Source organism: Rhinolophus ferrumequinum, chromosome 5, assembly GCF_004115265.2.
Source record: "Rhinolophus ferrumequinum isolate MPI-CBG mRhiFer1 chromosome 5, mRhiFer1_v1.p, whole genome shotgun sequence".
Classification (NCBI taxonomy): Eukaryota; Metazoa; Chordata; class Mammalia; order Chiroptera; family Rhinolophidae; genus Rhinolophus; species Rhinolophus ferrumequinum.
The window spans coordinates 60901027-60912139 of record NC_046288.1 but is presented as its reverse complement, the minus strand read 5'-3'; the positions used below and the strand labels follow the sequence as shown (position 1 = coordinate 60912139).

Below are 11113 nucleotides of genomic sequence, written 5' to 3'. Positions count from 1 at the left end.
GTGCCAGTGCTGACTGTAGAGCTACTCAGCAAAAGTCTTAGAACTGCTCACTGGGGGCCTGCCAGATTCTGATTCTGATAGTTTTCCAAGAAAGAATGCAGTTCAGGTGGGGCTGGCTGCTTGAGGAGAAAGTGCCTCCAGCGTTGGGGGAGTTGAGTTGGGCAGAATCCCACTTAGTCAGCAGGATGTTGCTATGGAACTCACCAGGCCAATCAGATTCAGATTTGGCCATGGTAGGGGTAGGCTCAACACAGGAAAGATGGTGCCCACCTGCCAGCTGCCAGCTACTTAGGAGGGGTACCTCACACAGGGAAAATACCAACACTTCTCCCCTTGAAGCCACACACCTCAGTCTTCCCTCCTCCCCCCGTATGTCTCCGATGCCTCTCGAGTCACCGTTTTTCTACCGAAGCCCAAGGTGAGTGTCTGCGAGCGAGTCTGTTCACCAGCCACTTAAGAGGATGTCTGGGTTTGCTACAGCCTTCCATCCCACCTGGATGGTTAGGATCCCCACTGTTTTTCACAGGCAGATGTTTTGGGGTCTCCTCTTCCTGGCACCAGTATTCCAGGCTGGGGAGCCTGGTGTGGGGGCCTGGGGTTCCTTGCACCTCTGGGGGGGGGGGGAACCTACATGGCTGAGATATCCTCAACAGCCACACGGAGGTTTGGGGCCTGTCCTGCGTCTCTGCCAGGCTTGTTGTGGTTTCTTCTTTATATTTTCAGTCATAGGACTTCTGTTTGGCTAGAATTCAGATGGTTTACCACGTTGATAGTTCTATAATTTAGGTGTAATTTTAATATGTTCATGGAAGGATGCAAGCATGTGTTTACTCCACCATCTTGGATCTCTCCCTCACCTAGCTCTTTCTATCCATAATCTACCTAACATCTAGTACTCTGTAATCACTGTCTACCAATGAAAAAATTTCTTTCATGAAAAGTATCTCTAAAATCACCTTCTAAATTATAAATTCTTTAATTACCAATATGGGACCTAAAATCAGGCTTTTAACCAAAGGCTAACATAAGACTAACAGGACCTATAAGTGGTGAGTAATAATTATCATTTTATTTATACCATCATTAACATAAGGTATGACCCACAAAAATATAACCTTTCCCTCTCAGTATTCCTTTCCTCTGTAGCTTTATTGTTCCTCTATTTGCAAGAATGGTGTCTCAGATCAGATGTACACTTAAGGAAGGGCTGACCAGCCAATAGTAATGTATATTTTTATATTCACCTGATTGAATTGAACTGGAAATTCTGTGGTTTTAGATTAGAAATGATGGTTACCATTTTCTAAAGACCCTTTTAAGTTCTGTTTCTAGTCTTTATTTCTTCTCCTTTAATGAATTAGTGGTGAATTTTCAATAAAAGCATTCAAATAAAGCATTTGAACATTTCTATATACTGTTTATTACGTTGAGACTTGAAGACTTTTACAAAATACCAAAATTAATTTCATGAAATAGATTAGACAAGTACATGACTTCTTTGCTGTTGTTGATTTTGTCTAGTTGCTTTCTTTATAAGAAATGAAAAGAACCAGCTTTTTAATGTTAAAAATTGCCATGACACCTTCACAATGAATGAGAATAAATTCTCATTTGAAAGGTATGTTTAGGAAACTCAAAAGTTACATCCTATGACTAAAATACTAGTTCTGTGGATTGTATGGTAAAATAAAAACACATCTGCACAACTCACTAATTCTTTTTTGACTTATTCATTCACTAGATGCCACATGTAACATTTGTTGAAAAGATAGTAGGATATATGTGCATAACATGAGTTTTTTTATTGGACAAACCTGACATTAAACTCTAATTCCAGCTCTTATTTAATCTAATGATAGACAAGAAAGATCTGGAAAATCTGTAATATCAGCCTAAGATATTTATACTTAACAAGATATAACCATCACCAATGGATTCTTGACACAAGAAGTGATATAATTGGAATATGTTTCTGTTTGTTACTCCTCCAAGTTTCAAAATGGAAGCATTTGATTGGCTGGGTATAGATCATATGCCCATGTCTTGGCTGCCATTGTTCAGAGAAACAGGTAATTTCTCCCTTTTTGCTTTTGTAATAAAAGGTGAGAATTCTGCATTCTGACAATGATACATATCTTGGGGAACTCCCTCTAAGGAGAAGGAGGTCTGGATGGTGGACATTAAAATGGTGAATTTATTTCCACTTTCTTTCATTCAGGTTTTGTGACTGATTCATTTTGCATTGGTCACATTGTTCAGTCTACAGTAGTCATTCATGTGTACTCATTCATTCATTAATAACTGAGTGCCTGCTCTGGACCAAGCACAGTCCAATGCTCTCAGGGAGCTTAATTCTATTTGAGGAAGTAGATGATAAGCAGTTGAACATAAAAAGTAAACATAGCTTTCCCAGGACAACATGGTGCCAACCACGTCACTCTTGACAGTCCAAGGATCAGAAGGACTGTACTTATTGAGTGGACCACCACATTTCACAGAAAGCACAGTGTTTCCAAGGGAATGTGGGGAAATTGCAAAGTCTATACCTTTAGTAAGGATGGGACCTTGTTTGCCTGGGGCAACAGAGAAAAAAATAAATATTATCAATGTCACTCACACAGGACTACTGCACTCCTTTGACCCCCCCCACCTCCCCCAAAAGGCAGTTTGCCTTGAGTTCTTGCCAGAAAACACTATCCTGGCAACTTGGACGCCTTACATTACTTCTAAAGATGGCACAGCTGGGATTCCTACCCTACAACTTTATGATGTGAAAACTGGGACATGTTTGAAGTCTTTCATCCAGAAAAAAGTGCAAAATTGGTGTCCATCCTGGTCGGAAGATGAAATTATTTGTGCCTGAAATGTTGACAATGAAGTTCACTTCTTTGAAAACAACAATTTCAATGCAGTTGGAAATAAATTGCATTTGCAAAAAATTTATGATTTTGTGTTATCACCTGGACTCCAACCATACAAGATGGCTGTCTATGTTCCAGGAAGTAAGGGTACACCTTCATTTGTTAGATTATGCGTGTACCCCAACATTGATGGACCTCATGTGGCTTTAGCCAATAAAAGTCTATTTAAGGAAGATAAGGTTAGAATGCTATGGAATAAAAAATCTCCTGCTGTGTTGGTAATAGCTAGTACAGATGTTGACAAGACAGAAGCTTCCTACAACGAGGAGCAAACGCTGCAGTACATTGCAACAAACAGAGAAAGAGCTGAAGTGTAATGACCAAAAAATGGCCCCATATATGATGTAGTTTGGAATTATAGTTCTACTGAGTCCTGTGCTGTTTATGGTTTTATGCCTGCCAAAGCGACGATTTTCACCTTGAAATATAATCCTTTTGTGTTTGACTTTGGAATTGGTCCTCATAATGCAGCCTACTATAGCACTCATGGACGTATATTAGTACTAGCGGGATTTGGAACTCTGAGGGGACAAATGGAAGAGTGGGACTTTAAAAACTACAAACTTATTTCTAAACCAGTGGCCTCTGATTCTACATATTTTGCTTGGTGTCCAGATGGTGAGCATATTTTGACAGCCAGGTGTGCTCCCAGGTTACATGTGAATAATGGGTACAAGATTTGGCATTATACTGGTCCTGTCTTGCACAAATATGATGTGCCATCAAATGCGGAATATAGCAGGTTTCTTGGCAGCCATTTTTAGATGTAATATTTGCAACAAAAACAATTACTTACCAAGCAGCTCCAAGTGACTTGCCTAGTTAAGAACCTAAAGCTACAACACCTTATAGATCCCCAGCTTTAAGAAATAAACCAAGCACCAATTCCAAACTGCATGAGGAGGAAACACCTCAGAATATGATACCACAACTAGGAAATGATAAGCTGCTATCAAAAACAGCGCTTAAAAATCATAGGAAGCATGAGGCTAAAAAAGTTGCAAAACTGGAAGCAAGAATTAACAAGAGCCCACCAGATTTGGCACCTACTCCTGCCCGATAGAGCTCAGCTAAATACTATCTCTCAGTCAACTTCCAGAGACCCTGAGAGAGACAAAAAAAAAATCAAGAACTTAAGAAGAAACTAAATGTAATTGAACAACTGAAAGAACAAGCAGCAGCTAGAAAAAAAAAATCAGAGAAGATTGAAAAAGGGAAAGCCCTTCTCCAGGAGCTGGAAGATTTGGAATTGGGTATTTAAAGATTCACAGAAAGCAAGTTGGTTACCAGAAATCATTGCAAACACGTCTTCTTTTAAGTTCATTGGTATATACGGAATATCCATGTTGCACATTTAATGGGCATCTAGAATTTTAACCACTTATCCAACATTTCTATACATGTATGAAAGTATTTAATAATGCCTAATAAATTGATTTTTGCATCCTGAATCCTCTACGATGTCAATATATGATATAAAAAAGAGACACATGAATTTTCTAACTAAGCGTGATCAATTGAGAGACAGATGTCGTTGTTTTTTAGTAAGGAATGGTATTTACCGTGTAAATAAATAAAAACACTTTGAATTTAAAAATAAACATAATTTTAGAGAGATATAACTGTTAATAAGACAATGAAACAGGTAGGGATAGAGAGGGATTTGAAGGTAGTCAGAGAATGCCTTTCTGATATATAACTCCAACTTAAAAAAGAATTCAGACAATATTTATGGAACCAATACATGGGCTGGACAATTGACTGTAGAGGGGAGAAAACAGGCAGGTAACTGAAATAATCTAAATGAGGCATCCTGGACTTTGAGCTTCCTGAGTATTGTGTGCTGTTGTTTCTTGGCTCCTGGAGGTCTGGTGTCTGCCTTTATGAGCTCTGTGGACTAGTCACATGCACTTCTTTGCATCTGGCTTCCAACTGGGCTCAGCCAATTGGAGACAAAAGCAGGAGGTTGGAGAGTAGGTGGAAAAAGATGCTGGGGTATTTATTCCTTACTGCAAATCCCCCACACCTCTGAGACATGGTCTTCCCAGTTGCTGCCTTCCTTCTGCTTGAAGCCATGTTTTCTATCAGGTGGCCCCTTTCTCCCAGCTCTCTCTGGGTTTCAGTAACACAACTTCCTCATACTGCTCCTCCAAGGCCTCCACGTGGGGATGGCTTCCAGCTGTTGTAATTCCCTGGGAGCTTCATTATCTCTCACACCTCTGTAAATAATCTCTTTATTCAATGCTCTTCAGTCAATCCTTTAAGTGTACACGCCAACTTTGGGGGGAACTTGGATTGATACAGATAGTATGAATGGAAAAGAAGGAATGGATGTGAGAGACACCATGGTGATAACTACAGGGTTTGGCATTTGGCTAGGTGCTGTGAGGGAGATGGAGAAAAGTGACATAACAAAAGGTAAAGTGTGATATGACTCCAGAGAAATGTTTGAACCTTTAACTTGGAACTCATTGTAAACCATGAGAAGTGTAGCTTCAATAGTCAGGAGAATGCAGGCTAAATCGCTTCTCTTCCAAGCTTCCCTCTGCTGCTCCAACAGATTCTCACCTTTTGAGCATCTATAATTTAGAGTTAGGCAGAGATGGGAATGTTGAAAATGAAACTCATATAGATTTTACATGTATTTGATGACAACAGTAGTTGCATTTACATCTTTGGTAGGGCACTGTCCAATGTTCTTTTTATGTTACTTTTCTTGTTAAGCTAGAAAGAGAGTAACTTGAGTATAAGGGCACTTTAAGGATCTCATGCTACTTTGGTGTTACCCATTGTATTCAGGCAGTGCTCAGCAAATAGATCTAAACAGTTCTTGTCTGAGTGTAGTAGACATGAGTTACTGTGTCTTGAACCTACCTCTTTGTGGTGTTATAAGCGATACCATTATAGTAGCCATTGTAATTATTTGTATAAATGTCTATTTCCTAACTAGGTTATGAAGTCATTGAGGACAAGAATGGTGCCTTATTCATCCTTGAATATGCAGTGACTTAAAATCACAGTGTCTGTCATAGTTATTTGCATTTGAGTGTTCCCATGTCATGCTTTCTCTGTCTTCCTGAGCCAATGCTCTTGGCAGGGTTGTTCTTCAGCCATGGATGTCGGGACAATGGACTCTGGGCTTCTGTTTCCTGCCTGGGTTCATTCGTTATCAACATATCCCAGGGATTTGATAGTGTTCATTGAACAAAGAAATAAAGATGGAAAAGCTATACTGCAATTATTTCCTCTTCCCTATGGCTATAAATATTACTGAATAGCCATCAAACTGAAGGTGAACCCAGAGTGAAGGATATGTTTTTCTCTCCATTGACTATTAATTTGGTAATTACAGAATTTTTGAAAATTTTGCTCAGTAATACAGAATTTCAATATGGTCATGTATAATTGATGCTATACTTTAATCTGAAAGCGGCCATTTAGGAGTTAGGCATGGGATGCTTTCCATTTAAGAGCTGTCCTCCATAAAGATTCAAAGGATTAAGATTTAAAGATTTAAAACTTCTAGCTAAGTTACACATGACTCATACTCTGAAATGTTTCCCATTAGGAAAAATGTTGATCTTATGGGACTAGGACTTCTTTTCTGGGTTGCTTTTTATGCTTTCAAAAGCCACTAGGACTCCATTTTATTTTTTCATGTGTAACTTTGTGCTAACAAACTTAAAAATGTATCTGCACTTTTCTAAATCGCTAATAATCACCAAAGGGACACTTTCAAACCAAGAAAAATGAGAAATAATTACTTTTCCATTTTTGCTGGTCCCAAATAGTAAAAAAAATTAGGGATGAGTATAGGAAAAGCTTAAGCCAAAAAACACAGCCTCAACAAAACCAAAAGAAAAACAGAAAGAAAAGCTGATACCTTCATTTAGAAGGAACTGTATGTAGCCAGTACCCTGCACTGCTCTCGAAGGCTCTCAAGCTTTTGGGAGCCTTCTTGAAGACAGACCTTCAGAAAATTTAGTTGAATTAGGCGATGTTAATGGCCTGTGGGCACCGAGCTTTGTGACTTAGTTTAAGAGGATGGTAATTGACCTGTCCATTTAGTGTGGTCATTAGGTTCCTAACTGATTTTGCCAAATTTGTCTACTTTTAACTGAAGGTTTGTTGTCCCAGTCTACAAAACCCAGGAAGCTATAAGTGGAGTTCTTCACTACTAGACGAAAAGAGTTTCTATGGAAAGTAACCTCAGCAGAGTACTCTAATCATAAATTCCTAACTGGGTAGGTCTTAGTGGTAGTCACGCCCCAGGCATATCACTTCTTTAGTAAAAGGCTTATCTTTGCCTCAAGCAAGCTGTTCCCATTGTTTCTGTGCATCTAGGTTAAGACACCTTTGAAATGCCTCTTTTCAGACCCCTCCTTCTTAAATGTGACCACCCTCAAGAGAGCTCAGAATCTTGTTAACCATCTTGCTTTCTCCCATGTAATGTAATCTTCCTCATGTTCCCTCCTTAATTTCAAATGCATAAAAGAAACTGCAAAACTGTCTTCTTCGTAGCACTTTGAGAACTTGCTTCCTGGCAATTGTCATCAGTTTGGCTCAAATAAACTTTTATGAATATTCTCCACAGGTTTGGATGTTTCTTACATCAACAAATATGTGAAAAATTGTTATTTTCTCCCTTTATTTCTTAAAAATAACTTTCATTGAGATTAATGTAACTTTGCACTAGGGAAAGCTTTGCTGTCTTTTGGAAATGCGTTTTTCCCAATGTTTCTATATTTAATCCTTTCATAGCATGCAGTTTATCTTTAACTTTACTTGTAAGAAGTCACTTATATTTTTCTTAAGATACTGAGACTTACCAGATCATAAAGATTCATAGAAAGCTGTCAGCTTTTAAAATCCTGGCTTTGATTTTGGGAACTCTTTTTTGCCTCATTTCTCATTTAACAGACCAATGAAGCAGATATCTTACAATAACTATGGTGGGAAATTTTTATTTATTTATTTTTAATTATTTGAAATTATCCCCCCGACCTCAGTGATCCTTTAAAAATCGTAATTTTCTTAGCGCCCTCTTGTGGATATATTATATATCTGTAGAGATCAAACCTATTAAATGTGATAAACAATATATTTGGAGGGGGCGTGTAAATTTTGTTATGATGAAGACTTTGAAGTCCTTTTAATAAAATGATAAAATTCATTCTTGTATTCTACTACATTACTCGAAAAATTCTAAATATTTCATAGTTATTTTTAGGAGGCAATCCAAAGGTTAACTCGATAAATCTGAGATTATTGTAATAAATAATTCAAACCAAGACTAGCCAGTAGAAACAGATGGTGCTTCTGGAAGAACTTAAAAATTTTCCACTCTTAAATGAACATAAACCTTCTGCTTGGAGCTGTGCAACTACATGGACTTATGAGCATGCCTGTAAATCTATGTGGTTACTTTTTTTGTCATCTCAAGTCACATTCTTTTAATTTGATGCTTCTCAAGGTATGGAAAGCAGAGGCTAACTCAAAACACAGCGAACATGTTCTGGTTATTGTCAGTTTGTAGTGCTATCTTTCCTCTTCCTGTGATTGCTTCCTGCTTCTCTGTTTTGCATGTGAGACTGTATATTCCAGTAAAAGGACAAAAGACATTTTAGCAAGCTTTTATTATACCTAAGCCTGGATTTAACTTCCAAATAACTGAATAGGCATATAATCCTATGGATTTCTTAAGGTAGTGAGTTGAGTCTAGATGGGTTACAACTTTTATTTCTGAGTCTTTTCAAATGAATGGCAACACTTCTATGGACAATTGTGTTTGAAATGTAACTAACTGGCTTAGATAAATAAGCTGAAGCAAAGACAAAATAAATCTGAAGAAAAAGAAAATGAAAGTAAAAAAAAATGAAGGGAATACATGTGATAACTCTGTTTATAGCTATTTATTCATCCTGATAGATTCATTTTTTTCTTTTTTTACTGGATTCTGCCCCAAAAAGCACAACAAACTGTTGGTAAAGCTGTAAACTTAAGACATAGTTATTGAAAATGAACTAATCATGAGCTTTTTTTTATGGTGGGTAAGTCATCGGCTCATAAAAATTGTATTAGAGAACCATATGAAGCAATATAAGATGTATAAATATATATATACCTAATTTATTGGCTTCAATTTTATTGGTTTCAATTTATTTTTTTTTTAAGATTTTTATTGGGGAAGGGGAACAGGACTTTATTGGGGAACAGTGTGTACTTCCAGGCCTTTTTTTCCAAGTCAAGTTGTTGTCCTTTCAATCTTAGTTGTGGAGGGTGCCATCAGCTTCAAGTTGTTGTTCTTTCAGTCTTAGTTGTGGAGGGCACAGCTCAGCTCCAGGTCCAGTTGCGGTTGCTAGTTGCAGGGGGCGCAGCCCACCATCCCTTGCAGGAGTCGAACCGGCAACCTTGTGGTTGAGAGGACACGCTCCAACCAACTGAGCCATCCAGGAGGCAGCTCAGCTCAAGGTTCCGTATTCAATCTTAGTTGCAGGGGGCGCTGCCCACCATCCCTTGCGGGACTTGAGGAATTGAACTGGCAGCCTTGTGGTTGAGAGCCCACTGGCCCATGTGGGAATCGAACCGACAGCCTTCGGAGTTAGGAGCATGGAGTTCTAATCTGCCTGAGCCACTGGGCCAGCCCTATTGGTTTCAATTTTTATTCTTAATTTTTTTTAACTGGCCATCGTTTATTTCTCCATAATCGAACAAGTCATTTCTTAAGGAAATGGAATTACTTACACAAATGCATTGTCTGAATATCTGTTTCCTAGCAATATGCTGACATTAAAAATTGTGGTAGGATTCACCAGTTGCTGTCCAGGATACAGGGAAACTGGAGCACTCATACATTGCTGATGGGAATATGAAACAGTAGAGCCACTTTGGAAAACAGTTTGGCGGTTTCCTAGAAAACTAAACATCCAGCTACAGTACGACCCAGTGATTGCACTTCTGGCATTTATCACAGAGAAATAAAAATACATTCACACAAAAATCTGTGCATGATGTTTGTAGTAGCTTTATGTATATTAGCCCAAAACAAGCACCAAACCAGATGTCCTTGAACAGGTGACTGGTTAAACAAACTGCAGTACATCCACACAATACTACTCAACAATAAGGATAATGAACTATTGATACAGGCAACAACCTAGATGAATCTTCAGAGAATTATGCTGAGTGGAAAAAAACCCCAATTTTAAAAGGTTATATACTGTATGATTCCAATTATATACTTTCATGAAAGATAAAATTATAGAAATGAATATATTAATAGTTGTTGGTGGATTAGAATGAAAGAAGGACAGAGGAGAGGTGGGTGTGGCCATAAAAGGGCAACTTGTGATGAAAATGGCCTGTATCTTGTCTATATCGATGTCACTATTCTGGTTGTGGTATTGTACTACGGTTTTGCAAAATGTTTCCATTGGTGGAAAGTGTCTAAGTGGCATGTGAGATCTCCCTATATTATTAATATTTTTTTAACTGTGATCTACAAATATCTCAAAATAAAAGATTAATCAAAAATATATGATAGGATATACAAAAGATAACTCAGTGCTGAATTGATGATTGCATATGAAACCTTACTATTTAAAATAAATCTATTAACATGAAAAATTTTCATTATACCATATAGCATCCTGATTGTGAAAGAGATACAATTTAATACCCTGTTTGCCTTAAAAAATAGTTTTTACTATATCACTGTAATATTTATGTTGTGAAAATTGTTGTATTACTGTTCATAAAGAGAAAAAAGAAAATAAACCTTTTCTAATGTAAATCACTTAATTCACTAAGAAAATATTTATTGGTAAAGTGATTTTTTTTCTTGTGTGTATGTCATCACCACAACTTGATAATAGTGTTTTAAACTTTTCTGTAAATTCACATGAAACAGAACTGTTCTCTAAATAACTTTTAGTCAAAATTAGTAGAACAAACTTTTAAAATGTTGATGGCTAGCTATTATTCTGTTTCTATAAGTGGTATCACCATGCAGAAAGCCCACACTGATCTTTTTTGATCAAAGTTATAGGAAGATGATTTTTTACATCAGCAGTTATATGTTGAGAGAGCCAAGTAGTTCAACCAAGCAGTGTGCTTATGCCAAATGTAAGCAGAGAATTGAAAAGTAAAATATTCAACTAACTCCAAGTTAGTTGGCCAAGCCATTCTGTATA

The 11113-nt window shown here is 37.5% G+C and overlaps 1 pseudogene; it reads left to right on the top strand.

The window, feature by feature from the left end:
* Positions 1 to 2419: 2419 nt before the first annotated feature.
* Positions 2420 to 4182, top strand: LOC117022549 (eukaryotic translation initiation factor 2A-like; annotated as a pseudogene).
* Positions 4183 to 11113: the final 6931 nt, after the last annotated feature.